Here is an 18,357-nt window from a genome sequence, read left to right on the forward strand (position 1 = left end):
TAATAAAGAAAGCTCTTGGTCACCCTTTCCCTCCTACTTTATGGCCATCTTGCATCAAATATAACAGATAAAATACGTTTTATATCAGCTTTTTGCTATGATTTTGTTGAAATGTTTTCTTTTTGATAAATTGTATGTTGACATTTTTTTAATAGCAGTAATTATGCTCTAAAGGTGTGTCTCAACCCCGTTACTAAAACATTTTTTGCCATCCAGAGGAAGATAAAAACAAGTGAGCTCGATGACTCGGCAGATACGAAATTGCTGACCATGGGTATAGACTTGAGGTAAGTCTTAAGTTAGCTTGTATTTTTTATACTTGAGCATCGCCTAAACGTATAATAGATATCAGTAATACTAAAATTAAACTCATATTCATCTGAAATATAACTATTTATTTGTAAAGGAGCTATAAAGTACTTTTTATGTGTTTTTTGGGTAACAGAGTTGTGCCAAAAACAGCAAAATGTGTCCTATGACAAATAGAATAATGTAACAACTTAAAAAAATAAGTGCCTTAAAAAAATTATCCGACTCTGGAATGACCAACAAAGCAAAAACATCGTTCATGTGTGTTTGACTCCACCTGCAAACAGCTCCCTGCATTTGAAAGGAATTTGAGTGCGACACACTTTTAAGCATCCTTCATGGCACGTCTAATAATCTTGTTGACACACATTTTTTAGAACGTATTGGAGGTATGTCTTTTTTTTGTTTTTTACTGACAAGAGTGTGTAAACAGTCACACATGCAGACTTTTGCATTGGACTCATGACTTTGGTGTCATTTTATTTCAAGTATGAGTCAAAACTGTCATTAAAAAAAATGCTACGATGCACATGGACGAAAAAAAGAAACCCAATTAAAGCAGGAATCAAATTGGAAACCTAAAATTTGGCTTAAACAACTAATCACTAAACACAATCATAAATATCATTAAAACGGATGCTTTGTGTATTTATATTTTTAAGAGAAATAAAAGGTATCAGGACAGAAGCTACCCTGTATCATTAAAGAAATGTGCAGAAAATTTACAGTAACAGCGCCCCCTCTAGCGGTCAATGCATGTATGACAACAATGCCACAAGTGGGTTACATTTTTTTAGCAGTGAAGGTTAATATAAGCCTACAACTGCAACATTAGCAGTTTCTCTGATTTTGCTATGGATAGGTACATGAGTAAAGTTAACATAGCTCTCTCTATAGCTCTACAAACTATTGACATAACATAACACAACACAACATAAGTCTCTTTCCCTCTCAAGTATCTGTACTTGAGCGTTTATTTTTATGACTACATTTGACTTTTATTTTCCTACATTAGAAAAGATATATGAAATTTCTATTGAAACCAAGTTCCCCAATAAACCAGCAGTTCATCCCGCATCTCCAAATTTGGAGTGGGACGGACTCCGGAGTGAGACCAGCTGGTTCTTTGGGGGGAGTCAAACACTTGAAACCACCACCGCCCTCGGTGGAGGACTGTTACCATAGCGAGACACTTTTGGATTTGCACATGATGAATAATTGATGGACATCAGGCCTCCTCATGTTAGCTTGACTCCTGAATGTGTGGACTCTGTCTGGATTTACACAACAAGTGAACAAACAATACGTGGCTACTTGACTACTAATCACCAGTATCGGCTCTGAAAAAAACATATCGGTCTATCTAGAATGTGTTTGCCTTTCCACGGCATTTGTGTATTTGAAGGAATATCACTCTCGAATCGATGCTAATTTCCCGTTAGCATTTGAATGGGATCCTCCATTGACTCGGGAACATATTAACGCATTGCTGCATTCTGCACATCGGTTTTCTTTAATTATAACATTTTAAAGATCGAGAGAAGCAAAATCAAAAACACAATTTACATTTGGATTAACCATCCAGCCCTAACTCCGAGGCATATATTCTTAATCCTCAGCAAAGAACGACTCATATTACCACAGCAGCAGACCAGCTACATGTACAGTAATACTACCCCCAGATGGCCAATGCGCACACACCAGAAGCACAATGTCCATTAAACTGAAGCAAAATATGCCGCAAAAACTGTTTAATTTTCTTTGCATTCTATTTATTCAAGTATCTGTACTTGATATTTGGTATTTCTTTTACTGACAACTTATTAAACTCCCTACATTGATAAACAGTTTATTCTTTCTATTCTTTTGAGTCATCTCCTCACTTCATCAAAATTGTCATGGTCCTTTAATAGAGAAATTTTTTTTTTTTTAATGATGTAAACAGACAAGAGGTCAAGTCAACCGCAGTTGAGATTTTGATCAACTGAGATCTTTGGGATTTGCGTATAAGCGGAAAATACATTTTTAATTTGATGTATTTTAGTTTGTTTATTTTTTTTAACTTTTAAATCAGCTATCTTGAATCGGATCGTCAGTCAGTATTTCAGTAAATCAGTATTTCTACTTAAGTAAAGAGTGACGATCATTTTGCCATCCGCTGCTTACAAACGTGTCTGTTCCTGACAACTACTGTACAGCCACGTGATCTCTTGGGAGAAAAGGAGAAAATGAAGCCCATGTGGGTCAACTACTAGTGGCCTGACAAAGTTCTGCACACAAAAGAAACATTGAGCAGCCCACCTGCTCCCACCTGTCATTTCTCATGAGCAACAATTCACTGAGGTTGGGGTGAGGCCCTGCTGAGATGAAAATGTGAAAATACCACATACACTCTTACAGACACCACATTATGTTGTCATGGTGTTTTTTTTATTTTTATTATTATTGGGGGTTGGCGGGGGATACAATTCCTTTACTGGTCGCTATGAAAGAGGTTAACAAGGAAGTCATAAGGTGACCTTTGCAATGAGGAAGGAATGGGATGCAAGTTTGTTTGTTGTTATCACTGTCACCATGGTTACTGATTTATTTTATTTTACAGTTTTGGATGGGGAAAAATCCCGCCCCCCCTCCCCCCAAAAAAACCTTCATAAGGTGAAGGACCCAATGCATCTTGTTTGGAATAGAATATATTTGTTTTTAATCGATAAAATAAATGAATAAATACATAATACAATAATACCACTGTTCCGCAACAGGGGCATTTTGGTGGGATTGCAGCAAAGTGGACGAGAAAAGCAATATTAATGAGAGAAAAATTGCCAAAAGTAATTATTATCCAAGTTTTTCCTGAATTTTAAAAATAAACATTCCATTATTTCAAATACTTGTCTACCTTTTCCAGGCAATCGCATTTTGTGTGATGGACTTTAGGTAAAAACATTTTTGGGTGATTTTGAGCATGTTTAACCAACAAAACATTGTCAGGAAATACCAAATAATCAAAATACTATCATTGATTTTGTGTATTTGAATATAGTCCTTGGAAATTCAGTCATTTTATGTCAATGTTTATTTTAGTTGTTTTCTATTGTCATATAATCTAAGGCACCGTTTCATAGTGAATTATTAATGAATAAATATAAAATTGCATCGTAAAAAGACAGTGGACACTATGTGTAATTCGGGGGGATTTTCGGGGGGATAAACGTTCAGCACAAATGAGCCTAAATGAGCCGCAATAATTGCACAATCAAAAGCTACTGTAATATACTTTACTTTCTGTATGACAACAAAAAGGGAGGCAAGTAAGCAAAATGACACACTAACAAACAAAATACAAAAGAAGAAAATTACCTCGAGATGCAGCCGGTGTTGTCATGAGCAACAGTTTTCCGCCTCAATGTAGCAGCTTGAAGAGTTCCCAACAAGGATGCACCTCTTCTGGTCCACTTTGGGTCTCCATTGGTCCAGTTGGTGGCGTTCAGGTTCCGCCCCCTCGCGCGCCAGCGGCCTCAGGTTCTCCTGAATAATGAACAACGTCAACAACAGAGAGGAGGCGCCGTATTGCCTCAAGGCATTTGGATTTGCCGTCACCATTATGTCAACAAATGAGCAAAGTGATAACACTGCAGATCAGTAGTTCCCAAACCTTTCACACAAAGCACCGCATTAAAAAATATTTCTTTCTCTAAGCAGCACCAAAATAATCAACAGGCAGGCAGTAACATAGGGAGGCTAAGTATTTATAGAATATGGGTGAGAATATTCATTCCTAAAAACTGAATTGCTCATACACAACTGAAATGCTCTCACACAAACACAACATAACACGCACATAACACATGTAGCCCATCTGATGCCCACGCAAAATAGCTTCTTCTTCGACGACCAATGAGACAAGTGCAATGAATGTAATAAATATTCCATCCATCCACCCACCCATTATTATCAGATCCGCTCATCATATTTTTAAACATAGCGTTTATATTACATTTCAAATACAATTAACTTTATACACATGTTTTTAAAAGTATTAGTCATGTTTAAAAAATAAAACAATTAAAAAGTCGACATAAACTGTCTATGCAGTCTATAGTGCCAAACCAAAATAATAACGGGGTTACACACTAGCAGTTACAAAAATGTATGTGCTTGTATATAACAACTTTCAGGGCATGTAGTGCGGTTGCACACTACGACAAACTACTCTACAAGTGTACATATTACATCAATACTAATTCAAATAAAGGTGGGGTTTTTTTTCCCATGTGTATATTATAAAATAAGTGAAAAAAATGTGCCAGAGTGACCCCCCACCCCTCCCCAAATAAATAAATAAGTACATAAATAATTAAAATTTAAAAAAATTAAATCCAGCAGATGGTGCCACAGGACCAACATCTTCAAACGTGAATCTCTGAATGGGGAAAGATGAAATGGAAAGATTTTACATTCCAAAAAAGACAGTTTTTTTGTTTTTTTTCCCTTGCCCTCCTGTGGGGTAAAGGTCATTGGATGTTGTTAATAATTGCCAACTGTGGGCAGGTGAAGCCCGTTTAGACTCTTTTATGATTAAGGGCTATACAATTAAATTTGACTTGACTTGATTGTGGCACCGACGTGCCAAATAATGCAGGAAACAAATAAACAAATTTGTTTTTTGTTTTTGTTTTGGTGTTTTAGAAAAACAAGTGTGCAAACAGAGGATTTCAATAAAATCCTGTTGGGTGGCGAGTCCTCTGACCAAGCCAGTGAGATTGAACACTGAGCTGATTTAAAATGATAGGATGCCCACGAGCTAAATCCAGACCACTGCCAAATTGCTTTGTCAACTGTGTGCACGCACACACACTCACTGTATACACTGACGTGTGACAACGGTGATGCCGAGTGATGGGGCAGCAGGTGCACCACCATGCAAGCCCAAAGAGACTTTCATCTAAAATATGCAAGACTCCAGTCGCTCACATCTACAGATACACACGTAAATATTTTGTTTCTGCCCCACCAGCAAATCACAAATATTCACACACAAAATACTGAAGTATTAGAATTTAAATAGAAATTACATTTTTAATGAACACAATTAATGGTGGTTATAGTAAAAGTAATTTCTAAATCCTATTTAAAAAGGAAGTTAACCCCCAGGTAATTGCCTAGTATCCCTACCCAGTTGCGGCGTCTCTGGGTATGTCGTAAAAAGTTCTGGTACGCTAAAGGCTAAAATTGAGAAGTGCCGGTACTCCGTACCACTTAAAGCACTGACTAAGTTTGAATTAGTATTCAAATCAGGGGCGGAGCCATGGGTGGGCCTGTGCACACCCAGTATTTTTTAAGGTGGGCCTGGGTGTCCACAGGCCCACCCAGATTGCCAGACTGCCCACCCAGTGAGATTCATGAAAATAATGTATACTTTGAAATTTTTAGGAAATAATTATGAAATTATTTTTGAATTTGTGCCTCGTTGTATTTTTTATTGTATTGAATATTAAGAATGGCCTAACTGTGGTTCTCTAAGGAAGAGCTGAACTTTTGTTTTGTCATTTTATTTGAATATACGATATGTCGGGACAGGAGGATTGTACTCAGTTGAGAGAAATATTCAGGCCCACCCTGATTTTCCCAGGCCCACCCATTAGCCACGTTCTGGCTCCGCCCCTGATTCAAATGAAGTTTTCATTTTCATTTTGTTGTAAAGGATTTCTTATTTCTTACAATATTTTGGAAATGAATTTTTTTTCTGATAGCCGACCAACAAGAGGCAGGTGCTCATGCGGCCACCACATGAAAGGCAATTTTAGGCCACCCAGCAATGAAATAACAACAGCGCAGGAGCTCTCTGCTTTCGGCAGCTAAGGGAGGACATTCGTGCGAGAGTGCGTGTGTGCATGTGTGTGCAGGGATAGAATAAAGTGGCAGTGAACACGTTGAACCTCAGTGACGTGCGTTAAATCATATTAGCCACAGCGTCTTTAAATCCTGCTTTGCTTCCAGTGGGCGACAGTGTGGCAGGCTGAGGTTTTTTTGGGTGGGGTGGGGGGGGGGATATAAATTGGCCATTTTTCATCTGTGGCTGGAAATGATGTCACGGCCCTTGAAGAAAGATAGAGCAGTTGGGTGTGTATCATGATTCAAAAGGAAGGGGACGCAAAGTGGAAAACACTTGAGATTTCGTCAGTGCTTTCTTTTTAACAGGAGACGAGATGTTCATGTGGGGCCGCCAGCCTCATAATTCACGATTGCCTCTCGTTTACAGAGGTGGGGCATTTCACTAAAGTTTGCGGGTCCGTCATGACTCTCACATGACTGAAGTACTCTTAAACACGTTATAAGTCCCCTCACTCTCTCGTTCCCTCTCACTCTCTTTCCCTTTCGCTCTCTCTTCTTACCTTTCTCTCTCTCTCTCTCTCTCTCCCTCTCTATCCTTCCTTCTCTGTCTTTCTCTTCATCCTTCCTCTCTCTTTATTTCACTCTCTTTCCCTCTCTTCCCCCTCTCCTTTTGCCTCGTGATCTTTCCCGCTTTCTTTCCCTATTTACTGATTCTTTCCTTCTCTATCTCTTTCTCTTCTCCCTCCCTCTCTCTCTCTTTCCTTCACTCTCTATCTTTCCCTCTCTCTCTCTCCATATCTTTCCTTCACTCTCACTCTCTTTCTGTCTCTCTCTGTCCCCTTTTTATCTCTCGCTCTCCCTCCCTCCATTTTTCCCTTCAGTGGGCACGCTATAACAGAAAATGAGCAGCCGAGCCAGGCTTAAGACTTTTGTACGGACCTTTTCAACTGTACAAAAACAGGGACAAAATACCAGGGGGGAATCCCTCAAAACCAAACCTTACGAAAAACGTACTTTCACTGCATATTTGTGCCCATGCAAGAACGCTACTTACAGTAGCTACAGTACACAGTATTTTCACCGATATGCAATACATATTTGGAATCGGCATTCATTCTCAAAATCGATAGCGGACAGGCTTGCTAAGACAGGTCAGCAAGCGAGTACTTTAAGGCTACTTGAGAACAATGTTGTTTGCTCTGCTTAACATGATAAACTGTGCCTCACCTCTTGATTTAGTGGTGGTGCCTGCCTCTAATTTGCATGTGGGCCTCGGGGGAGGTGTAAAGATGTCACCTTGTGCCTGCGGGGCAACCAACTTCGCACAAGGCTTCAATCATCCTGACGATTTTTCCAGCACGTGCCAAAGCTGACTTTCGGCTCCTGTTGACTGCAGTCGTGGGCAATTTACACCAACGCACGTTTGACGCATCAGCACAAACAATAAGCTGAAAGACCACAAGAAGAAAAGGACATTTAGAACAATCATTTAAATTATGCAAAGGGGAGTATTACAAAGAAGAGAAAGACTGGGGAAGAGATTGTTCAGACTTCGGTGGAGGCAGTCACCTCATTTGGGTGGCTTTTATGCAGGAGGCAAAACAAGTGGCCTTGAGGTGACACTGGAGGAGCTCGCGTCCGCGATCATTATCTCGGAAGGGGAAAGGATCGCTTGGGCGAAAGCGTCTGAGGATTATTAACAAGTCAGACGGGCTCAGGTCTTGACTTGGAGCAGCAATCGCGTCTGTAAAACTCAATCAGTGTTTGACAAAACAAGAAAGACACGCCCAGCTCGTGCTTAGGTGCAGAAAGAATAAGAATAATTCCTCACGAGAACTCATCCAAGCCAACTTTGTGGATGTTTTGCTTTTTCTTTGGCAAACAACTACCACACTTGTTGGAAGCGGATTGGGGAATTGGGGAGAAACAACAAAAGAAGCAATAGTAAGACAGTAACACACGTCGCCGAAGTAAACGGAGCCCCGCGTCTGGTCAGTAAGAAGGCACTTTCGTTTTGCTAACCTCGTCTGCTCAGCAGCCAAACGCTAATTGCTGCCTTAACAGTTGCAGCGGTGTTAGCTACAGGAGTTGGCTACTAGCTTGCCTGCCTATGGAGTCAAAGCATCGCTAAATGTCTGCAAACTGAACAATCGGCACCAAAATTTAAATGCACATTCCTACTCTTGTCCACTTAAACCTGTAAAAATAATTTTTAAAAATACGATAAGCACAATATTTTCAATTTTGTGGAGGTGATGTGTTTTTTCTTCATAGGTGCTCATGTTAAATGTCAATAAAACCCATAATATTGTGCTGATTGCTTTCATATTTTCACAGGTTGAAGTGAACAAGAATGTGCAAATGAATTTTGGTGGTAATTGGTCTCAGTTTTCAGACACTAGGTGATAATAGAATGTGAGAAAGCAAGCCAGGAAACAATATTACAATGCTTGCCTCCTTACTTCATTGATGTTGTCTGGCTGATATGTCGATCAAGCAGTCTACTTCCGATTGGTCGGGCTCAATATCATCACACAAAAAAAACACCTTAAAAATTACTACAGTTTGCCATGTGGATACATTTTAGTGCTGACAATTTTTATAAACAGATTCATTATACAAGAATATGTTCTATGCAAGTCCACTAGTTGAAACAAGGCATTCTGATAAATATTGCGTTTGTGAAATAAGAGTTAACCCACTCGTTTTTAGCCATCTCCGGGGGCGGCCATTTTGTCATTTGCTGTCAACTAAAAATGACATCACAACTGCTCAGGGCTCAGGTAACGACCAATTATGGTTAAGCTTCAGAAAACAGGTCAGCCGTGATTGGTCGTTACCTGAGCCCTGAGCAATTGTGATGTCATTTTTAGTTGACAGCAAATGACAAAATGGCCGCCCCCAAAGATGGCTAAAAATGGGTGGATTTTGCTGCTTAACTCATATTCCGCAAACACAATATTAATCAGAATGCCATGTTTCAACTAGTGGGCCTGCTGGGAACATATTCCAGAAAAAAAACGTTTTTGTGTCGATTTCCTATTCAAGGTCTTTCAAAGCATTTTCAAAATCAATTTCCCCAAAATCTTGTTTTTGCTGTGTACGTTTGTGTACGTTGTTTGTGAAAGCTTTTAAATGTTGTGCTTTTAATTATGTTAAGCACGTTGACCTGCCTTGTGTTTGAAATGTACTATAGAAATAAAACTGCCTTGCCTCCGTGCAGTTACTTTATGTCCCCCTGTCATTGTGAAATATCACTTGATATAAAAACCTTTCAGAAATTTGAAATATACTTGTGAAAGAGTGCTAACTAATGCTCCAGGGTATGCTACCTACTTAATGTCATGAATACAAAGTTCAAGTCTGAAAGGTCTCAAAAAATCTCAGCTGATCATGGAACCTAAGGAGATAAAAAAAAAAAAAAGGGAAAACAAAGACAAGGCCAGTTGGAGGTCGCTCGGGAACTCGCTTTACACATATCCTGGGAAAACACCAGCAAATAATCCCTTTGTATAATGCATGGCCTTGCTTTCCTCTGACCTTGACCGTTTTTGTCCTAATGGTGCATTAATCCTCTGTGTGTGCTTCCATTACAGTGCAGCAAAGCGTCCTCGTAATTACCGAGGACACGTTTCCAGAAACGAAGAGCACGGCAACTGTCCCGCTGAAAGGTGAGCTTTGCGCAGCTTCCTTTCATCATGTCCTCCCGTGATTGCCGCCACTCTGTCCTCCACATTGCTTAGCTCGCCCAGGAGGGAAATAAAAAAACAAAATTTGTTTATCTGACGGGTTCAGCAGCACGACGCTGAGCAAATAAAGCGCACACGGCGAGAAAGCTGAGGAAAAAAAAAAAACGACAAGATGAGAACACGAGATAGTGGAGGGGAAACTTTAAGACATCAACTGAAATGAGGAAGGCTCAAACACCATCACTGTGGATAGAGACACGGCCAATTTAAAAGGTAAAACAAGCCTAATACGGGTTTTGAACCCTGACTTGTAACCCTCATCCTGGCTTGAAGCCACAATTTGAATCCCTAACCCAGTTTTCAAACAAGAACTTAAAATCCTAAAATACATTAACACAAAACACTATATACAATAGACAGCGGAAAACAGCCAAAAACTGTCAGTCTCCGGTCGGGTCAAAAGCCAAAGAATAGAAATGTGTCTTCAAACGGGTTTTAGAAATGGACAGAGAGGGGGCTTGCCTAACATTTAATGGAAGGTCATTCCAAAGGGAAGGACCAGCAACAGAGAAGGCTCGATCCCCTTTTAGGCTCCGCTTAGTCATCGGCAACTCGAGCAGCGCGTGGTCAGCAGACCCGAGGCTCCGGAAAGGTGCGTAGGAGCGGAGGAGCTAGGAGAGGTACGGCGGGCGAGGCCATTTACACACTTGTAAACAAATAGAAGCATCTTAAAATGAACCCTAAAATGCACTGGGACCCAGTCATGGGGTTATGAGCTCCATCTTCCGAGCACCAGTTAGCAGCATTGAACCAAACCTCCATCATTTGCTTTGTGGAAGACATTTTCTCACAGTTACGAGGTACATGAATTGTTTGGGGAAGTTGTCTTTCCATAATGGAGAAAAACACAACGGCTGTAGCTAGCGTCAGCACTATATGGCTTGCTATCCATTTCAGCGAGAAAAAAAGTCCATCCCTCAATTGTTATGTTAACTAGAGTATGTCTGAATTTTTACCACTTCTATATTCGACTCAACATAGCTGTTGAAATGTAAATTCAAGTCGCCATTCCGAAGGCGTTGTTAACACGTTTTCACAGAAAAAGCTACTCTGTGTTTTGCCGAATGGTAGTGCCTGTGACCTCGGGGTGAGACGGTCTGTTTCCAGTTGAAAGAGCAGAGCGATCAATGCAAATATGTTTGTTAATAAAGATCTGCGTTGGCAAGACAAACGACGGCAATCCGATGAAAAGCAACATTTACAGACGTCGCATATCAAGCCCGAGTCTTGTGACCATGCCAGAAATCAGTTCTAATCCCCCTTGTTGTTATTCCATTGATTGACTGCTGCAAAGCTTCCGCAGCTGTCACTCAATGAGCGTGTGTGTGAGCCGCAAGTATCTTATCATCTGAAGGTCAATCAATTTGTTCTGGCATTAGCGCGTGCAAGCTGTTAAATGACGAATTGTCATGATATCCACAAAGCCATTAAGTGAAAGAATAAGTATTGACCTTTTCTGTGTTTACATCGCTTTGCTTCACCACACTGCTGCTTACTGCTGTAAATCTCACACCTTTATGTCCGGGATCATTATTTTTATACACGTTGAACTCCAAAAAACAATATTAATCAAATAAATACATTACAAACAATAAGGACATTTGCACACGCGAAATGACAAACACATGCCGTGGCAATATGTCACAATTGGTATTCTAAATAGAATAAGGTTACTTTTTGTTGCTGTACTGAAAAAAGTACTGTACTACTTTTTTAGGTATTTGCAACACCCTGCATGTGTGAAACCCTAATTTAGAACTTGAACGTTGACTTGACACTTGGAAACCCTAACAGAGCCCAAACTTGAAACCATAGAATCCCAAACTTTTGCATGACACCCCTATTACAAACTCTAATTTGAAACTTGAACTTGATCTAACCCTTGCTTGAACCCCTGACCCTTGCTTGACACTCTCTGTATTAAATATAAAATACTTATGAGTATTAAAAAGTAAGTAAGCCTTTATTTGAGCACAGGAGCGTCTGACAGTCTTTTCAGATGAATTAATGAAGGCAGCCCAGAGGTGACAAAAAAAAAAAAAAAAAAAAAGCTGTGGGTTGCCCCATCATTGTGTCTCCTGTGCAGCAATGTGGATCCAACATTGGATATTTCCGTCTTGAGCCTTTTGGTTTACTTGATCAAACCTGAATTTCCTTGGGGAAAGATATAAAGTATACTGTATTTATACATATTTCTTAAAGCTGAAGTCAATCCAAACATATTTTTTTTCAGAATATGTTCTATGCGGGCCCACTAGTTGCAACAAGGCATTCGGATAAATATTGCATTTGTGAAATAAGAGTAAATCTACCGCTTTTTAGCCATCTCGGGGGGGGGGGGGGGCGGCCATTTTGTCACTTCTGTCGACTGAAAATGACATCACAACTACTTAGGGCTCAGATAACGACCAATCACGGCTCACTTGTTTTCTGAAGCTGAGCCATGATTGGTCGTCATCTGAGCCCTGAGCAACTTCGATGTCATCTTTAGTCGACAGAAGTGACAAAACGGCCACCCTTGAGCTAGCTAAAAACGGGTGGATTTCTCATACTCCACACACGGAAATTAATCGGAATGTTTAGACTACTGGGCCTGCATTGAACATATTCTGGAAAAAAATGCTTGGGTTGACTTCCCCCCCTTAATGCTATCAACTTGTAAGCATGACAAAGAAGAGTATAGTAATAACTACACTTGAGCTTCTTGCAATTAATGTTTTATTTCAGCAGTAATCAAAAAGAAGTAATTTGCATCTTGTTAAAATCCACCTCTTAAGGCCTCCCTGGTGCAATTTGCTTTACACATTTGTGCTCGGCCTCCTTTATTCCGGCTGAGTGGGCACTAATGAACCCGGAAAGTAATGCCTTCCTTTTATTACGCCTGAAGAGTCCTTGCATCTTTTTTTTCTGTGTTTTTTTTTTTCTCTTTCACAGCAGATGACAAGCAGATGCTTGGGAGCTGGAGTTGTGCGATAGTGCCTGCGAGATTTAGTGCTTTAATTCCCAGCTGTGTCATCATCACCACCAACAACAACAAGCAAGTGTACTTGGGGGACAAACAAAGAGGCAATAACTCTTAAAATTTTAAAAAGATATGTAGTGAAACTGGGGACACTCGTAAGAGTGTAGATAGTTAATAGCACCCGGGAGCAATGCCTGCATTACTCCTGCTCGCATCTAGGGGCACCACATCAAAGACTTTGATTACTTAGAGGGGATTTTGAAGAAAACCTACACTACAATAAAATAAGTTGTGAGTTCTTTTACCAAAATAGACGTTAATACTTTGACCCAAACACACACAATTCTCGCTTGACTTCTGTAGATGGACAATGTTTATTGACTACAACTAGTGAAACTTACAAGAAATATTACAATATGACGAGCCTAAATAAATGAAGAGAAAAAAAAAAATATATATATATATATATATATATAATAAGTGGGAGGTAAGGGAAAATGGGACGTCTACTAGATGAGCGTGAGAAGGTCTAAGGATGATGAGAGTGAAGGTGGCGGGCTCTATGAAATGCAGTTTGCTAGCGTGCACTGAAAAAGCCCTGGCGAGCTGCAAAGTGGTCACTTATGTTTGCGGAGTGTTACGTGAGGAGCAGGTGGAAGGACCTTCATTCGTTTGTTGATGGAAAAAAAATTGTAAAAGTAAAAAGAAAAAGGAGGCAGCTGGAAGCAGGACCAAAACCTTGTTTGGGTTTTGCGCGGTCTCGGGTTCCGCCAGGACCACCCGGGGGTGATTCTGCCGGCCTTCAAGGAAAGGGGCAAAGCCGGCGTGTTGCTTCAGCTTTTGCTGCCCAGAGCCGGATTTCGGCTCGTCCGCGACACGCGTGGCAGAGAACCCAAGTCGTCAGCTTTTGCGAGTTGCCACCGGAGGTTTCCGGACGGACTTGGCGCGCGTATAATCGTGCCGATAATCCTGCCGCGTGAACCAGGCTTTAGACAACGCAATCTTATGGCATCTATAGGCATTGATGAGCTTTGTAAAATGGGTCTCTTGTCTAATGTATGTTGAAGTGATACATCTCGACTAAGAGACAAGCTTTGTATGTCAGGGAGGCTAGGTTTAGTCTGGGTTGTTAGTAGAAGTTACAGAATCTTAACAGCATGCGCGATTATTTTTTGAAACCACAGACCTGTAATCTGTAAACCATTTATTTGAAGGGTACTGAAAGCAGTGTTTGATATGAACATGTCTGATTTTGTGTTACAGTGTAGGAAATAACACAGTAAACTATTTTTCTATCATCACAACATTATTTTTTTCAATTCACTTTCACTGGCCTCAATTGAATTCCTTTTGTTCTTTTTTGCCTCATTGGCCACCCTTTCAGCAGTTTGTCTATCTTTTCATGGACATTTCCACACTTTGGAAATGATTTGAACGCCCTTGACCGGCATGATAGCCTTGACCGATTCCTTACGCTTCAGCATAGTAGCTAGCTATCGTACAAATGCTACGCTTGTTTTCCTTGGGCAAGTCGACGGCACTCACACGTCGCTTATATTTTTCTATGATTTTATGCTTAAATTCAATGGACATTATCCACTTCACTCACTTCTAAGGAGCCGTGGTTAGAAAAGATTTTTGGCAAAGTAATCGCGCAAAGAACAGAAGATGCAAGTTAACATGGTTAAAAGAATTTTTAAATCCAGCTAAATTGGGTGAACAATTCCATCTGCTGTTGTTCCATTGTAACTGCACATATGTTGATAGCAAGGGGTTATGGGAATGAATCCCCATAGCAACTGCTGACTCATAGAGGAAGATAACGTGTCCGAATGTCTGTGGGCAAAATACAGTAACTCCTCACCACTTCGCTGTTCGCACCCTCAGTACATCGCGGGTTTTCAAAACGTATTCGTCAAAAAATAAAAAGGAAAAATACAGCCATATTGCAGAAAGACGCATTGTTTCAAAGATATGAGTTGACTCTGAGGCTTTGTACATACCCGCCGCATGCACTCATAAAAGGTGCGCGACTGGTTCCCCAACAAGTGGATTCATCCCGTGAGCTGTTTGGCTGCGCTTCATCGCAGCCTCTTGTTAGTCTCATCCACGCTAACAAACTAACAGCACTTTTGATCAACGTCCTGTTCGGAAACTCATCACGTTATTCAAATGTGCCGTTCATTCAGGCAGAGTCAAGCCGGATAAGCGGATCGTAAACAGCTGTGTTCACAAGTTGTGAGCAGAACGCGCTCAGTCACCCGGCAAGCACGATGTGCTCAGCATGACAATGACGACAAGACAAACAAGTGAAACACTGTTATGTTTGGAAACTCATAACGTTACTCAAATGTGCCGATCAGTTAGTCAGGGTCAAGCCGGATAAGAGTATAGTGTCAGCCTCCCGGCAAGCATGACGAGCTCAACACACACTTGGCGGTTTTTCACCTGTCACGGGGGCCCTTCTGGTCCCAATTAACCGCGATAAACGAGAGATTAATGTATTGTAAACTCGGTGACTAATTTCAAGTGCAGCGGTCTTAAATTGCTCGGTTTAGGATTGTTATTGAGTAAATCCACTGACTTTTTGATTAGGCGAATGAAGGCTTTGTGTTTTTTTTTTTTCATTTTTAAAGTTTCATTGTGACGATAGCGAATGATAACACGATGCCACCTTTTCATAGAAAGAATGCTGTTCGCTCACGTAGATGACATCCTCATGCCCATTTTCCATTTTGCTGTCAACATACAAGTGAATAAACTGCAGTCACCACAAGCTTGATCAGCTCCTGCGATTTAGTTTCTTTGAAGACATCTCACAAGGGATTTACAAGCACCAAAACAGAACATGTACCTTTATTTGCACTGTGTGCGAGATAACGGCGTGAACTGAGAGTGCCTGGATGTTGTGAAGTCCACTGCCAACCACCAACAGGACTCTCACGATTACTTCATGAGCTGTTTTTGTTTTTTTCTTCTTAATCCTGATGAGGAAAAGGCAGGTGTTCACAGGCCATGTTCACACTACAGGTCAATTGCAATTTGCACATTTGTTTTTGTATTGTGGACGAGTGCAACTAAAAATACCGATTGGTCATTATACCCCGCAAGTGTGAACGTAGCCTAATTTGTCTTGTGTGAATGACTGATCCAATGCCTAACCAAATTGGGGAGCGGCGTCCATGCGATTGATGGCTGCGACAGTATTTGAAGAAACAAGGTATCAACACCCTTTTCCATTATTTGATGAGCACTATGAGTGAAACAAATCTAACTCAGCCAAAATAAAACATGCCTACGCTAAAAGAGGGAAGCCTTGAAAGCGCCGCTGCCGTTTCCCTGGTGCACTGCTGAGGCTTTTGCAGCTAATGAGCTCAGGCTGAACTCGCCCACCTTAATAAGAGACGAAAGGCAGAGAGAAAAGAAAGCTAGTGAAATGCTGTGCAGTCAGCCAGGATGCCACTGCAAGCTATGAAATCTGATGGAAAGCCATCTAAGCCCACATTCCATAGCTTTGTAATCAAGATCCAGGTCAAGGTACTAGTTAAATCTTTGTCCTGACAATTCAGTACACTAGTACTATAACGACTGTCTTACTTAAAAAAATGAACTTAAAGCTTACGAGCACTCATTTAAACCTGAATAGTAAACTGTGCAGTCCAGCAAGCAGGCACCAATAGCCTCCTACTCGTAGCACCAAAATGCCCACTTGTCGAGAGCCAACTAGTTGATGGGTCATGCACTAGTGACCTCATGGGTCCTACTAGTAGCCCACAAGTAGCTTTAATAATATTCTGCTTGATGTTTATGTACTATTTGTCCTCACTAGTAAGACAACTCAGCACACTACTAGAAAAACTGGAGCAAACTACCGGTAGTAGAACCTCTGTCTTATTCATCATGTTTTTATTTCACTACCAGCTACTAGTACTTTAACCTACTAGGCACACAAACCTTACTGGTAAACTACCTTTCTGTGCCAGTACCACTAACAGGCCTCACCTCCTGGATCCAATTGTAGCACCAAAATGATCACTACAGTCATTTTAATGATATCCAGTTTCAGGTCCATGTACTAGTACACTCTTTGGCCTGAATATTAAGATAATTGAGCGCACTAGTAGAATGACTGTCTCTTACTAGTGTTTTTCCATGACTAATGCCACACAATGAAACCTTATTAGCAAACTACTGTGATCCACTACATACATTACTTGACCGAACTATGAATGAACGAATGGACTTTGACTTGTATTCACCTACTGATGATGCAGTGTCAGAAGCAACTCAGAGCATGTGTCACGTGCTAGTACTAGTAGTCTCCTGGACCCCACTAGTTGCACCAAAATACCCACTAATAGTTTTTCCTCACTAGTAGCATGCATTTGCCTTACTAGTATGCTCTAGTTGTGTGCTGAAATGTCATACTGGAAATGAAAAATTATAAATATGACTATTAAAAATAAATAAATAACTAAATATAACCTGAAGTCTCATTTGAAAGTGGCAGAGAGTGCTGACTGCCTCCCACTCAGCAATCAAATGAATCCTGCTCCAATTTCAACTTTGCAAACGCTCGCTTGCAGGAAGGCACATTTTCCAAACGTGATAAATGACCATGATAATAAAGTCAAACCATAGGCATTATGGGGGGAAAATGTTTTTAGCATTTAGCCTACAAGTACGTTTAGACGCATTTGCAAATATTGTGCCCTCAAATGAGTTTGTCCGTCAAAAACGTTTTCTCCACATTGGCAGTTCAACCCTTCCTTACAAACGTGTGCCACAAAATATTTGTGGGAAGTCACCTTTGCTTGTCGGGTTAGTGACAGTTCGTGTGTCACCTTGTCGGCCCTTATTTCTTTATTGTTTCAAAGTTTCCGTCAGTCCCCTCGGTCTACCAGCGAAACGGGAGTCCGTCAGTGAGAGACTAACTGTCCTTCCGTCGGTACTGACGGAGATTAAACCCACAAAAAAAGTCTCAACAGGCCATGCCTGAAAAGACACAGACAGTAGCCGGGTTTACATGGAGACTTTTGTCATTCTGATTGAAATCATTCCGAATGAAGACCTCTGGGCACCTGTTTACATCTGACGTGATCTATTCTGATTGGCCGTTTACTTGCTCCACCCTGTTAATCAGATCAGCCGTGTTACAGCCGTCTGACACGCGGAGATCGATGTAAACATTATGTGATCTATCAAGATGGAAGTTAATTCTTCTATTTAGCACATTATTTGCGATTGTTTTAACACTTTTATTAAAGCAGCATCTTTTTAAAAACAAGTTAGCAGTACTTTAAAACAAGTTCTCGTGTCGCAAACGAGCTCTGGTTAAGATGCTGCCATTTTAAAGTGCGTATATAACGACATCACCGCGCATTTACGTCACGACAGAGCATGCGCAATCCAGACGCGGCCTGGCTATTCCGATTGAATGTTTACATGACGCTCGCTCATTCGGATCGGAAAAGGAAGATACCACCCGTGTGAATCCGAATGAAA

This window comes from Filicampus tigris, chromosome 7, assembly GCF_054856515.1.
Source record: "Filicampus tigris isolate MCC_2025a chromosome 7, RoL_Ftig_1.0, whole genome shotgun sequence".
NCBI lineage: Eukaryota > Metazoa > Chordata > Actinopteri > Syngnathiformes > Syngnathidae > Filicampus > Filicampus tigris.